Source organism: Corvus hawaiiensis, chromosome 3, assembly GCF_020740725.1.
Source record: "Corvus hawaiiensis isolate bCorHaw1 chromosome 3, bCorHaw1.pri.cur, whole genome shotgun sequence".
NCBI lineage: Eukaryota > Metazoa > Chordata > Aves > Passeriformes > Corvidae > Corvus > Corvus hawaiiensis.
This window is the reverse complement of record NC_063215.1, coordinates 108,708,835-108,721,741: the sequence shown is the minus strand read 5'-3', so window position 1 is coordinate 108,721,741 and position 12,907 is coordinate 108,708,835.

Sequence of the window (12,907 nt, the reverse complement as noted above, 5' to 3'; positions counted from 1 at the left end):
CCATGAGGTACAAACTGGCACTGGCTCAGAGAATTCCCTGCTCTCTGGCTCCTTGCTTTCTCCCAGCCCCCCCAGCTGGGCACAGCTCCTTGGCTCAACCTGACAATTGCCCACACAGCGCCAGCTCCCAAGTGCCACAGGTACCACAGCCAGCGGCACGTTCCTGAGGCCGCAGAGCTCCCACTCCCTGTGAGACAGTGCCCACCAGCAGGACTTGCTCCCCACGAGGGACCCCTCAGCTGCCTCTCCTGTCTCAGCGCCCTGATTTCCCCGAGCCCTGAGGACAGAGGCACTCTGCAACTCCCTGAGGAAAGACCTGCAGCTGCCTCGTGACAGCACCAAGCCGAGCCTGAACAAGCGAGTCCTGCTGGGCCCGGCTGAATCCCCTCAGAGCAGCTACCAGGGAACAGCGATACCTGACCCTTCACACCTCACAGCGCCTCTGTTCCCATTGGCTTCAAATATTCTAGACAGAGGGCAGCTGAGTGCACTTACATTTCAGCCTGCTCTTGGGAAGGGAGTAGTTCATGGATTTTGTTCTTTCTAAGCATCATGAATCTTTACTATTTCAGTAAAGTACACACTGGCTGTATTTCAAAGATGCTGAGGTGAAATGTGTTTGTCATCAAATGGACTTGTGTGCACACTGTGCAAGCCTAAGCTTTCTCTTGTGGAAAAATGGAATCTCTAGCCCAGATGGTTGATAAAAAAGCCTTCCAAATGCAAATTGATGATAAGAATACGTAAATACAGATGCAAATTGTTGGCAGACACAATCTCTTGATAGTCAGTTTACAAGGTATGAGAAAATTCAGATGATAAATGCATCTCTTAAGAAACCCACTTGTCATCCAAAGGACTGTTGATCATCAATTTCATGTCATGCACTCAACAGGTCGTTTTCTAATGTGTACAAGGAAACATCTGAGCTGTCTCAAATGATGGAGTTTAAACATTGCACAGAATCTAGATGAACTGCTCTAGACTCTGTAGAAGTTTTGTGCTACCCTGCATGTTCTCACACAGTATGGAGGAAGCGTAACATCAAAAATATTCAGATGGGAGCTAATCTGGCTGTCACTGATGTACCCCTGTCACTGCCATCAGTGGTGTCACTGCAGAAGGATGTGGATGTACACATCTATATTCAGTAGGAATGGGGAGCCACGTCAGGCTAGTTCTGGTCAATTGTGAGCATGGAAGTAGCATGACTAGAAAAGAGCACTCAAAGTATCATTCCTAGCTCCCTTCTTCTTCTCTCACCCTACTCAGGATCATAGCACAGGCAGGCTGCCCTCACATGAGAGGCAAGAGCCACTAGGGACTATGTGCTGTGTATTCACTGCGGGCAGCAAACAGCCTGGGAGCACCAGGCAGCCCCTCCTGGCTGTCACCTGCTACACAGGCCGCTGTATTTGGGTGGGGTGACACAGGAGGCGCTGCTTGTTCCCTCTTGGCATTGCAGGCCGTGGGATGGCAGCGGCGAGAAGCCATTGGGCACTTCTGGGAGCAGCAGCACGGCTGCACCAAGTGGCTGACTGCCATGCAGAGACAACCCTTGCTGGGAGAGCAGGAAAGCTGGCTGCAGAGCCGGACAGCAGCACAGGCAGAGGGCCAAGATGGAGAGTGGACAATTGATCGTGGTGGTACTCGTAGGTGCACAGTGAGCACACCCTGCCAGACTGCCCCGAGCTCATCCCTGCAGTTACAGCTGCCTCCTGGCACCAGTGCTGTAGTTTGCTCTATCAGGATGGGCAAAAGCCAGAGCTTAGGTCTTTACCACTACTTTATGCAGCTCAGCTTTCCAATGGATCAATAAGAACCAACTGCTCCAGTTCTGCCGAGCTGGAGTAACTCAAGAGTAGATTTGCTGTTCATTCTCAGCACAGGCTATGAACCCAAGATCCCAGCTGTGGTGGCTGAGGCAGGAGGCGGTTTGTGCTCCTTGTGCAAGGAAAACCGGTGCAGGAAAAAGCTGCTGTGGAGCAGGCTTACCTGAGGAGTTGCGTGGGAAGCTGCCGTCTCCATGGATGATGGGCTTCTTGGGCAGTAAGGGCACGTTGTCCTGCTTCCTCAAGACCTTCTTCTTCAAGGCACTACCAGGGTGTTTCCTCGGCACACTGGAAGCTGTGCCATTGACAGGCGGTAGGCTAAAGCCTGCAGGGACCAAAGAGGAGCTTGGAAGTGGAGGGTGACAATGGAAAGGCCCAGAAAACTTGCTGGAGCTGGGTAACATCTCTTTGTTATCCCAAAGAACTTCAAGTATAACAGTGGCACAGTACCATGGGAAAGTGATCACAGACTCCTAGAAGAGTTTATGTGGGAAGGCACCTTTAACCACCATCTAGTCCAGCCCCCATGAGCAGGGACATCTTCAGCACGAGCAGCTTCCTCAGGGCCCCATCTAACATGGCCTTGAACACCTTCAAGGATCGATCAACAACAGCTTCTCGGGGCAAACTCTTCCAGTGTTTCATCCCTTTCATTATAAAATAAATCTTCCTAATATCTAATTGAAATCTACCCTCTTCTGGTTTAAAACCAAACTGCAGTGATGCTTCCCCGAAGAAACAAGGAAACCCCAGTATTGCTTTGCTTTTGTTTTCCTGTTTCAGAGGCTGGCTGGGGAAGTTACCAAAAGAAAGCGCAGATAACCTTGCGTGATGCCCTCGGGCTGAGTGCTGCCTCCTGAGGTCCCTGCTGCTGCCCTGGGGCAGCGCACACAGCACTGCAGTCAGAGCCCCTCAGCCGGGATTCAGTCGGCAACGCTGCTTGCTCCTGGGGCTACAACAGAAGCACTGGCTCGGGGCTTCAGCACAGCTCTACAGCGCCAGCTCCTCAGCAGGGAGTGGTGGGAGAAGGGTCTCTGGGGTTTTCATTAGAAGGAGTTGAATTTTGTTTCTTCCAGGTTGCACCTTGGTTGAAAAGCATTCTTTTGGACCCGCTTTTCCTGGAGACTGCTATCCAGGAGAGAGTCTGAAGCCCCAGTGTACTTTGCAAGACAGAATTTTACACTCTGAAGGACTTCAGAGGGGAAGGTGGGAAGCTGATATTCTGTTACGGACTCAGTGAGGCCATGGGCAAGACACTTCATGCCTCTCCATTTTTCTTTGGGGACCGGAAATACATCCTATGCAAACTCCCACTCAGATGCAAATGTAACAGCCCCCCAGTCTGAGGGCAACACTGTGCAGAGGGCAAGCAAGTGATCAGAAAGGACCACAGGTGTAGCAACCACTTACTTGCTGCAGCTGCATCCCCGGGGTCAACTGTCTGTGGAGGCAGCTGCAAGGACGTTTCCTTTTCTCTCTCTGTCTTGATCTCTTTCTCCAAAAGCTCCATTGGCTTCCGCTCTAAGTTCCTTTGAGCCAACATTCCCAGTGCAGCACGGACCTACATGCAATGGGAATGCATCACAGACTGTAAGCAGAGACACACAAACCAGACACAACATCTCATCAGGAGCACAGAGTCCATAGAGTTCCACAGTCCTTGATGCAGCTCCATGTACATTCCAATGGTTTCTGAAGAATGCCTCCCGTCCTCACCTTGGCAATTACACACAGTGAGGTGGAACACTTTATTGCCATAACTTCCCACTGCTCCAAGGTACTGTTTCTCAGCCTATGTCAAGAGGCCCTGCTTGAAGCAAGAAAATCACAGGAGTGCTCCAAGACACATGAAGAGCCCACGTGACCAGTGAGCAGGCAGTTCCCTTCCTACAGGCCATGGCAGGAGAATAAAAACCATGTGCAATACGCAGCAAGGAGGGGTAAGTAGCTGTTGCTTAACACTCATGGCCAGGAATTGCAGCTGTTTCTCACTTCTGGCTTCTGAAGGACTCAGCTGCTCTCGGAGACCGTGAGGCCAAAAAGAGGAGTCACGTGAAAACAAGTTGCAGAAACATTGATGTTAATGCGTGGAAAAATTGAGAATGAGAGGGCTGTGAGATACAGCAAGAAAAGTAACCAGGAAAAATCAAACTCTCCCATTTTATTTTGCAGCCTTGCTTACACTCAGCATTAGAATCCTTGCTTCTGTGCTTCCCAGGATGCACTTTGCCCACATTCACTGATGTGTAGCTTGCTCTGCCATTCAGAACTTCTCTACAAGGGCCTTTGTACATGGCATGACCTTAGCACCATCTCCAAACCAGTGACCTTGCCACCACTGGAAATAGCCAAGCAGTTGCTCTGTAGCTGTCAAATATATTCCCAAGAGAATCCCCATCCCCCAAGAGTGGAAGATTATGATTTTCAGGGACATTTTGGGCCTAGCACTAAACAGTCACTGGAAAGGAAGTCTGCTCATCCCTGTCCTTATCCCTCACCTTTCCAAAGCCATCCTTCAGGGCTTCGGCACTCGTAAGGCCAGCACTGGTGGGGTGATCCGTCTCCTTGGCCTGGCTCACTGGGAGGCCTGTTAATGGAAGCAAAGGTTCCTGTAAATCTCTGGCATACTTCAAGCCCCCAACAGCGCCATGCTGGGCAACAGGCAAGACAGCTTCCAGATTGCAGAGCTCTGATAAGACCCAGAGATTGTGTCTGAGAGCAGCAAGCTACATATGCCTAGAACCTCTCCCAATGGATGGGCTACTGCCACAGTGCACTGGCAGCAGACATGGCATTGCTCTGTTGGCCAGCAGAATGAAACCTCCTGCATGATGGAGGCCTCAGCCCTGGATGCTGGAGAGCCGCTGTGTTTGATAGAGAAGGGCAGAGACGGAGCTTGCTCTTGACAGAGATTCTTATCTGCCCTAATTCGTGCTGATTTTAGTAAACATCTTCTTCCCGGTTCCTAAAAGAACTCCCGGGTTCTAACACCCGTAAGCATTTAGATCAATATTTTCTTCTCTTTGTGGCAATATTTTAGAGGACATGAAAAGAAAAGCTTAGGATTGCAGGAGTGTTAGCCAAACGTGAATTGTGTTCTTGAAACTGGATAATTTGCTTTCCCCAAGGATTTTCATTCTAAACTGTGTGAGATTGGGCCACTTTCAGGCCAGTCTGACTAAAGGCTGAATTTTCTAATGGAAGTGGAACAATGTAGGTCATTCTGAAACACTCTCCAACAGAGCCGTTAAAACTCAGAGGATGAATCACTCTTTACATGGCTTCACAGAGGATAAAAACACGCAGCAGCAAAGTAGCAAAAAACCAATGTCTTAAATCAGGATTTTTTGCCCTGCAAAATGGTCAGCTTAATAATAAAAAAGAGTTAGATGTGGGCTTTGAGGAAGGAGGGCTATTCTGGATTGGAAGGCAAGGCCTTGGAAGGTAAGAGCATCTGAGAAGTTGACAGGGAAACCTCTGACTCCAGGGTAACCTCCTTGGGACCAGTGCAGTCAGTCCCAAGTGCAAAGTGGAGACACAAAATATAACAGAGGCCGCAATGCAAACCTAAAGCATCTGAAGCTACGTATTTAATGGGACAGACCACCTGGAAACTTCTAAAGAGCTGCACAGGGAAACATGCTCCTGCCAGCAGCCACTTGAGGCAGACCAGGGAGACACCCTGACCCACTTGCACAGAGCCAGCACAGGAACAGCCTGGCCTCTGGGCTGCCCTGGGACAGCAGGGAGCCCAGAGGCCTGTGCTTTCCAGGAATGGCTCAGCTGCACACGCACCCTCCTGCTCCTCTCCCGGCCCCACAGCTGAGCAGCCCTACAGCTCCACGGGGCACTGGGAGCAGCACAGCTCAGTGCAGGGGGCACATGCAGGGCAGAACTGTTCCCTGGCAATGTGCCCAGGCTCTCTAGGCTGGCACAAGAGCCTTCCTCCCGCCAGAGAGCGGCCCAGCTCCCGCCTTACCTCTTTGTGAGGCTGAGCCATGCTCAGCCTTCACCTTGTGCTCCCTGGCAGTGACCCCGGGGGCAGCGCTGCTCAGCTGCCCCTGCCGGGGCTCCTGGGCCAAGGCCCCCTGAGCAGGCTGCGAGCGGAGACCTGCACTGCCAAGGCCGGGCTTCCGCGCATCCGTCTTCAAGCCAAAAAGTTCAGCCAGTTCCCTTGGGAACAGAGGCATCCCAGGTCCTATCACACACCATGAATTTTTTCCCTTCTTCCTCTGGGTGTTTGTTGTAGACTCAGAAGAAGCTGTAGATCAGGTACAAGGGAAGAAGTGAGTTAGTTGAACTCCCACCTTTACAATCACCACAACTAATGGGTGAGGCACTCGAGGGGTTATTTAAATATTGAGAAGATCACTTTGTTTTTATTTTTCATGAAACTAGCAGCACTATAATTGCTCTGAACTGTATGGAGCTGGCAGGACAGGAGAGAGAGGTTCCACTACTTTACTTCTGTGCTGCTCATGGCTCATCCACTACTTGGGGATCCCTTTCCTTCCAAACAGTTGGCAACCCACAGGGGTCTCTAGAATTTGACAATTCCACCTAGGAAGTAATTGCTTTCCAAAGCCAGTTTTCAAGGCCTTTGTTTCTGTAACTCCCCCTCAGTTCTCGGTTGGGTTTTGTTGGTGGTTTTTATTTCTCTTTACAACAAAGGCAGTGCTGGGACACAAACAATGGCACCACGTGTTAGAAGCAAAAGAAGATTTGCAATCCCCATGAGATGTCCCCACTATTCAAGCAGCCCATATCTGTAGGGAACACATTGTTCATGCAAACGTCCCAGCTTTCTCTGCTTTGTTGCTCCAGGAGTTTATTCCCTGCTTTCCTTCCTGCAGAGACACCCAAACCCAACATAAACATGACCTGCCTCAAAACATTTCTGATCTTCGCTAATCCTGACAATTCAAAATTTTCTTAATGGAAACAGCATGGTGCAGGTTAATCTGAAATGCTCTCCAACGGAGCTTTTGAAACTCAGAGAACTAATCATTCTGTACAGGCCTCCACCAATGATAAATCGTTTTTCTGCATCAGCAAAATTGTTTCTTCAAATCTCATCTCTCCTATCATTCCATGCCCAGAGATGGCAAAGGAACAACAACCCTGGCATTGAGGCTTTGAACTTGAAAGCAGGGACTGACACACATGCACCAGACACCGCATTTGGTCTGGCACAACTCTTCTTGTCAGGGATCAGGCAAGGCAGGGAGGGGGGACAAGGCAGAAGGCATCTCCTCCCCCAGCCTCAGCCTGCAATACTGACACAGGCAGAGAGAGTCGGGGAAGAGATTTGCCATCGTGAACCTGCCATAGGTGGCTTTAGGCTTGTGCTGTCAGAGGATGACAAACTCTGATCCTGCATAGGCTGCATCCATTTGGAAGTCTCCTTCCCCTTAACTGGAACATTCACAAGGCCTTTCTGTCTAAGGAGGTTTCCCTATTTCTCCCCGTGCAAAACCAGGCAATGTCCATGAATCTCCTTCAGATCTCAAAGGGTTCAGCACAGAAACTGCCCCAAGGGAAGGTGTCCTCCTTCAAAGGCAGGAGGAAGGAGTTGGAACATTTCTCCTTTCATGCTAAATGTCTTTTTTTCTCTACTAATTATGACCTTAGAAAGGGTGCAGGGAGATGAAAGGCATGTGCAGGATGGAGAGGAATGTTTTCTTTTCCTGTGGCGCATTTCCCGAGCCCCAAGGTACCAGTGCAGCTCCTGGAGTAATTTTCACTGCACCACCGGAGCACACTCCCAGTGACCAGGCTCTGGGAGAGCCCATCAAGGAATTGAAAGGAATTTGAAGACATTTAAACCAGGATGGTTTTCAACCAAACTGTCACAATGCCACCCCTGGGTCAGCATTCCAATGGTCAGTTTAGGACAGACATGCCCTGTACCTACTTGCATGTTCAGAGTTCTTCTCTTTGCTTCTGCTGCTGGATCTTGGCCTTGAGAAAAGGGAGGACAAAAGAATATATGAGCGTGTAGAAAGAGAAGGGCATGGAATGTGTGTAGCATCAAAGGAGGCAAACCTTCTTAGCATGGTCCCCCTGATGAAGGAGGAAATGCAACACATAAACCCAACACGATGCAAAGCTGAGGAATTGTCCTTAAGCTTTCAGGTGCTGGAGTCCCAGAGAGCTTGCCAAGCTCCAGCTGAAACACAGCAGTCATTCTTCAGCTTGCATCAGACCTGCCCAGTTCTCTCCTTTTGGAGCCAAGTGGCTCCTACAGCCTCTGTGAAGCAGCAAGAGCTGCTGAGCTGAGACACAAGTCTGTATGGAGGGCAGCTACTTTTGTTCTCCGGCCCAAGCTTGACTTTGCCTGCTCATGCCTTACACTGGTGACAGTCTCGGGCTACATGGGGTCATAGCACTGCTCTCTCCTGAGAATGACAGTACACCTCCTTGCTCTTTCAAGGACAAAAAGGCCTTTTCCAACTCAGCTGCTAGGTAAGGATATTCTGATTGCACTTTAAAAGCCCTACGGGCGCTTTTCAATTGGAATGATACTTCTGTGACTCCTGCTTTATCCTTGTCACTAGGATAAGCTTGACAGCTACATTTTCTCACACATATATCCAAGCCAATATCTTTGCATCAGGTACAGTCCTATAACTCTTCTCTAGCACCTTGCCCTCTTTGATCTTAAGCCCAGATCGAAATACTAAACATGGATCAGATGATACATCTGTACCCCAAGTTTTATCTGGGCTCTGGTTTCACGGTGGAGGCCCAGGCACAGAGAAGTCACGCCTGACATTTACAGGAGCAGCACCTGAATTTGCAGACACCTCCTCAGTAGCCAATATTTGCCCTGACATATCCTCATGGCTGCAGAAGTTGACAGTCAAGGATCACAGTATTCAAAGGTCTGCAGTATCCAGATCCATGCAATACAGTTCCCAAATGACAGCACAAACACCACAGAGGGAATCAGTAGCCAAGTCCAGCAGAGGACCTGTTCTGAGGTGCTCTTAAGCCCTGCCTCCTAATCCCCACAACCACCTCTGCTCTTAGGGCATATGGTGTTGGCTTTGCCATTGTGCTGGATCACCACAGATGGGCAAAATGGGGAATACACTGAGGTTTGCCTAAATACAAGGGAGAGATGACTGTGGAAAATAACCTCACGAGACGGGAAGCGCGAGGGGAACAGCACACTGGAGCAGCAGACACCTTGGCTTACCTCATCTCCTGGGACTCCTGGAAATCCAGCTGCGGAGAGCTTGGGACAGACACTGCCGCACTGCTCACAGGGGGACTCACTGCCTTGCGTATTGGGGGGATCAAAGGTGGTCCCAATGACCCCTTCTTCATATCCCCACCTCTGGAATGCACAGGCATCAAGGAAGCCTGGAAAGAGCAGAAGACTCAGATCAAGCAACCAGCCTTGCCCCCATTCATGCCTGAAGACATTTAGCCATGCTCTTAGCTGGGACCTGGCAGAGACGTCAAACTGATGGAGCAGCTTGGTCTAGGACAGGGAATGGAAAGGGAAGTGGTGAGGGAGAGACCATGTCCCACATTTGCCACCGCTATCCCTGTGCTCACTTCTCGGGAAATGTGGCTACATTCCCAGATGGCATCCACATGTTTGGCACCAAGATGTTCTGCGGTGCCACTGCCTCCACTGGCCTTTTGGATCGTATGGGAATGGCCTTGGATCCCTATTCTCTCCCTGTCCCTAAAGCACCTAACAGCCAGTGCTGATCTCCAGCCAAGTCCCCACAAAGCCATTCTGCAGGATGTCCAAACCTGCTTTTCTCAAGCCCCTCATTTCTGCTGCTGCTTCCCTTCCCTCGTACAGTTCCCCAGCAGCCTTTGAGCCCCGATGCTGCTGAGCTCTGGGCATGCTCGGTGCTCTCCAGCTCCCACACATCCATCATCTCAGGCTCACTGGCATTTAGGAAGTTCTGCTGAGCTCCCTGCCCTGCTGCTCTCTGGAAGGCCTCTGCCTGCCCAAGTTGCTCCAGGGCCCCCATGCCATGTCCAGCAAGCGGGGTGGAGGCAGCGGGGGCAGATGCACACCCTTCCTTAGGATCCCATTGTCCCTGGCACAGCTAAAGAGCCAAATCAGGCCCTGTTCAAACTTCAGTGGAAGGATCAGTTCCTCTCAGGGATACGCTGGGCCCTTTCTCAGCAAGGCTTGAATCAAGTACACAAGCCTTGGGTTGGACATTCTGTTTACCAAAGCTGTTGTTCATCTGCCTCCTCCTGCACCCCACGGCAAACCCAAAAGAACTGCAGGTCCTGGCCCTGCTGCAAAGGCAATCGTGGGGGTGGGCTCTGGGCTGCTCTCCCCATGGCCACCTGCCATCCCTGCCCTCTGGACAAAGCCATGCCAGAATGCACAAAGCTGCCCAGAAGCTGATGAAGTCTAGAAATAGCATCAGAGACAACTGGGCACAAGGGCATGGCTGTACAACTCAAAAGCTGACACAACCCGGAACTGACTTTGCAGGACTGCCGGTTCCAGCAAACACCTTTCTCCGTCCAAACCGGACACAGCTGACAGAGAACAGCACCAAGACACAGAGATGGTTCACACATACCCGTAGTTTACTAAATGTAGAAGGATTGGTTCACAAGATTGGCCAACTTCAGCTGCTCTGACTGCCTGTTGGTGTTTTCTCAGCCATAAGACAGAGCAGGAGCCACAAGAGAGCCAGAAACCATTCAAAGACCTCCCCTGCTATTGATACCCGCTGAGGACATGAAGCCTGCACTACACACCCACTGCAAAGACAGCCTGAAGTGCAGTGTCCTGCTGAGCTCTCCCTTTGCTCAGCTGCTTCCCTGGCCTCACACCACAGCAAAAGGTCTCCGAGCTCTGCCTACAGCACATAAACTGAAAACCTTCCACATAGGACTCTAGCTTCATTTCCTTACCTTCCATCCTTTTCCCTCTGTACTCAACTCCTGGTTTGCTCTACTGTCTTCGTCGTAGCTAGTGCCATTTTTCCCATTCTCCTGCTCTCCGCTACATATTTTCTTTGCATTTGAAGAAGGAGAGCTCTTCTGGATGGGAGGCAATTGCTTGGAGGGAAGGAGCATAGAGGGAGATTGCACGGTAAATTTCTTGGCAAGAGTAGCCAAGTCAGTCAGTCCTGTAAAATGGAAACACAAAATAAAACAGAGGCCACAATGACAACATAAAGCCCTTGAAGCTACAATATTTCATGCGAGAGATTCCCTGGAAACTTCTAAAGAGCTGCACAGGGAAACATGCTCCCGCCAGCAGCCACTTGAGGCAGGCCAGGGAGACACCCTGACCCACTTGCACAGAGCCAGCACAGGAACAGCCTGGCCTCTGGGCTGCCCTGGGACAGCAGGGAGCCCAGAGGCCTGTGCTTTCCAGGAATGGCTCAGCTGCACACGCACCCTCCTGCTCCTCTCCCGGCCCCACAGCTGAGCAGCCCTACAGCTCCACGGGGCACTGGGAGCAGCACAGCTCAGTGCAGGGGGCACATGCAGGGCAGAACTGTTCCCTGGCAATGTGCCCAGGCTCTCTAGGCTGGCACAAGAGCCTTCCTCCCGCCAGAGAGCGGCCCAGCTCCCGCCTTACCTCTTTGTGAGGCTGAGCCATGCTCAGCCTTCACCTTGTCCTCCCTGGCAGTGACCCCGGGGGCAGCGCTGCTCAGCTGCCCCTGCCGGGGCTCCTGGGCCAAGGCCCCCTGAGCAGGCTGCGAGCGGAGACCTGCACTGCCAAGCCTGGGGGTCTGCACAGCATCCTTGCAGCCAGCCAGGGGTGGGAGGGCACCAGGGTGGGGAGGCCGCACAGGGCCCTCCTTAGGCATGGTCTCCATCCACTTCTTCCTTGAGGTTTTGTCTACAGAAGAAGCTGTAGATCAGGTACAAGGGAAGAAGTGAGTTAGTTGAACTCCCACCTTTACAATCACCACAACTAATGGGTGAGGCACTCGAGGGGTTATTTAAATATTGAGAAGATCGCTTTGTTTTTATTTTTCATGAAACTAGCAGCACTATAATTGCTCTGAACTGTATGGAGCTGGCAGGACAGGAGAGAGAGATTCCACTACTATGCTTCTGTGCTGCTCATGGCTCATCCACTACTTGGGGATCCCTTTCCTTCCAAACAGTTGGCAACCCATAGGGTTCTCTAGAATTTGACAATTCCACCTAGGAAGTAATTGCTTTCCAAAGCCAGTTTTCAAGGCCTTTGTTTCTGTAACTCCCCCTCAGTTCTCGGCTGGGTTTTGTTGGTGGTTTTATTTCTCTTTACAACAAAGGCAGTGCTGGGACACAAACAATGGCACCCCATGTTAGAAGCTGCAGAAGCTTTGCACTCCCCATGAGATGTCCCCAATACTCAAGTAGCCTGTATCTGTAGGGAACAAATGGGTCATCCAAATATCCCACTTTTGCTCTAATTCATGGTTCCAGGGATTTATTGCCTGCTTTCTTCTCTGCAAAGAAACTGAAACCCAACACAAACATGACCTGCCTCAAAACATTTCTGATCTTCACTAATCCTGACAATTCAAAATTTTCCCAATGGAAGTGGCATAGGGCAGATCATAAAACGAAGACCTGTCTTAAATCTGGAATTTTTTCCCCCTGTAGAAAGGTCAGGTCAATATTAAAAGAGATAGCTCATTTCTACTCCAAAATTAATCCAGAAATGCCACCTTACTTAGCCAGCAATACTTCTCCCCAGATGCATTCAGCATTCCAGCTGCATATCAGCAATTAAGGAGTCATTCCAAAAGGGCCGTGCCCAGGATTTGGCAGAACAAACTCTGAGGCAAGGGACCAGTGGATCTGATCCCTTTTTCTGCATCAGCAAAATTATTTCTTCAAATCTCATCTCTCCTATCATTCCATGCCCAGAGATGGCAAAGGAACAACAACACTGGCATTGAGGCTTTGAACTTGAAAGCAGGGACTGACACACATGCACCAGACACCGCATTTGGTCTGGCACAACTCTTCTTGTCAGGGATCAGGCAAGGCAGGGAGGGGGGACAAGGCAGAAGGCATCTCCTCCCCCAGCCTCAGCCTGCAATACTGACACAGGCAGAGAGAGTCGGGGAAGAGAT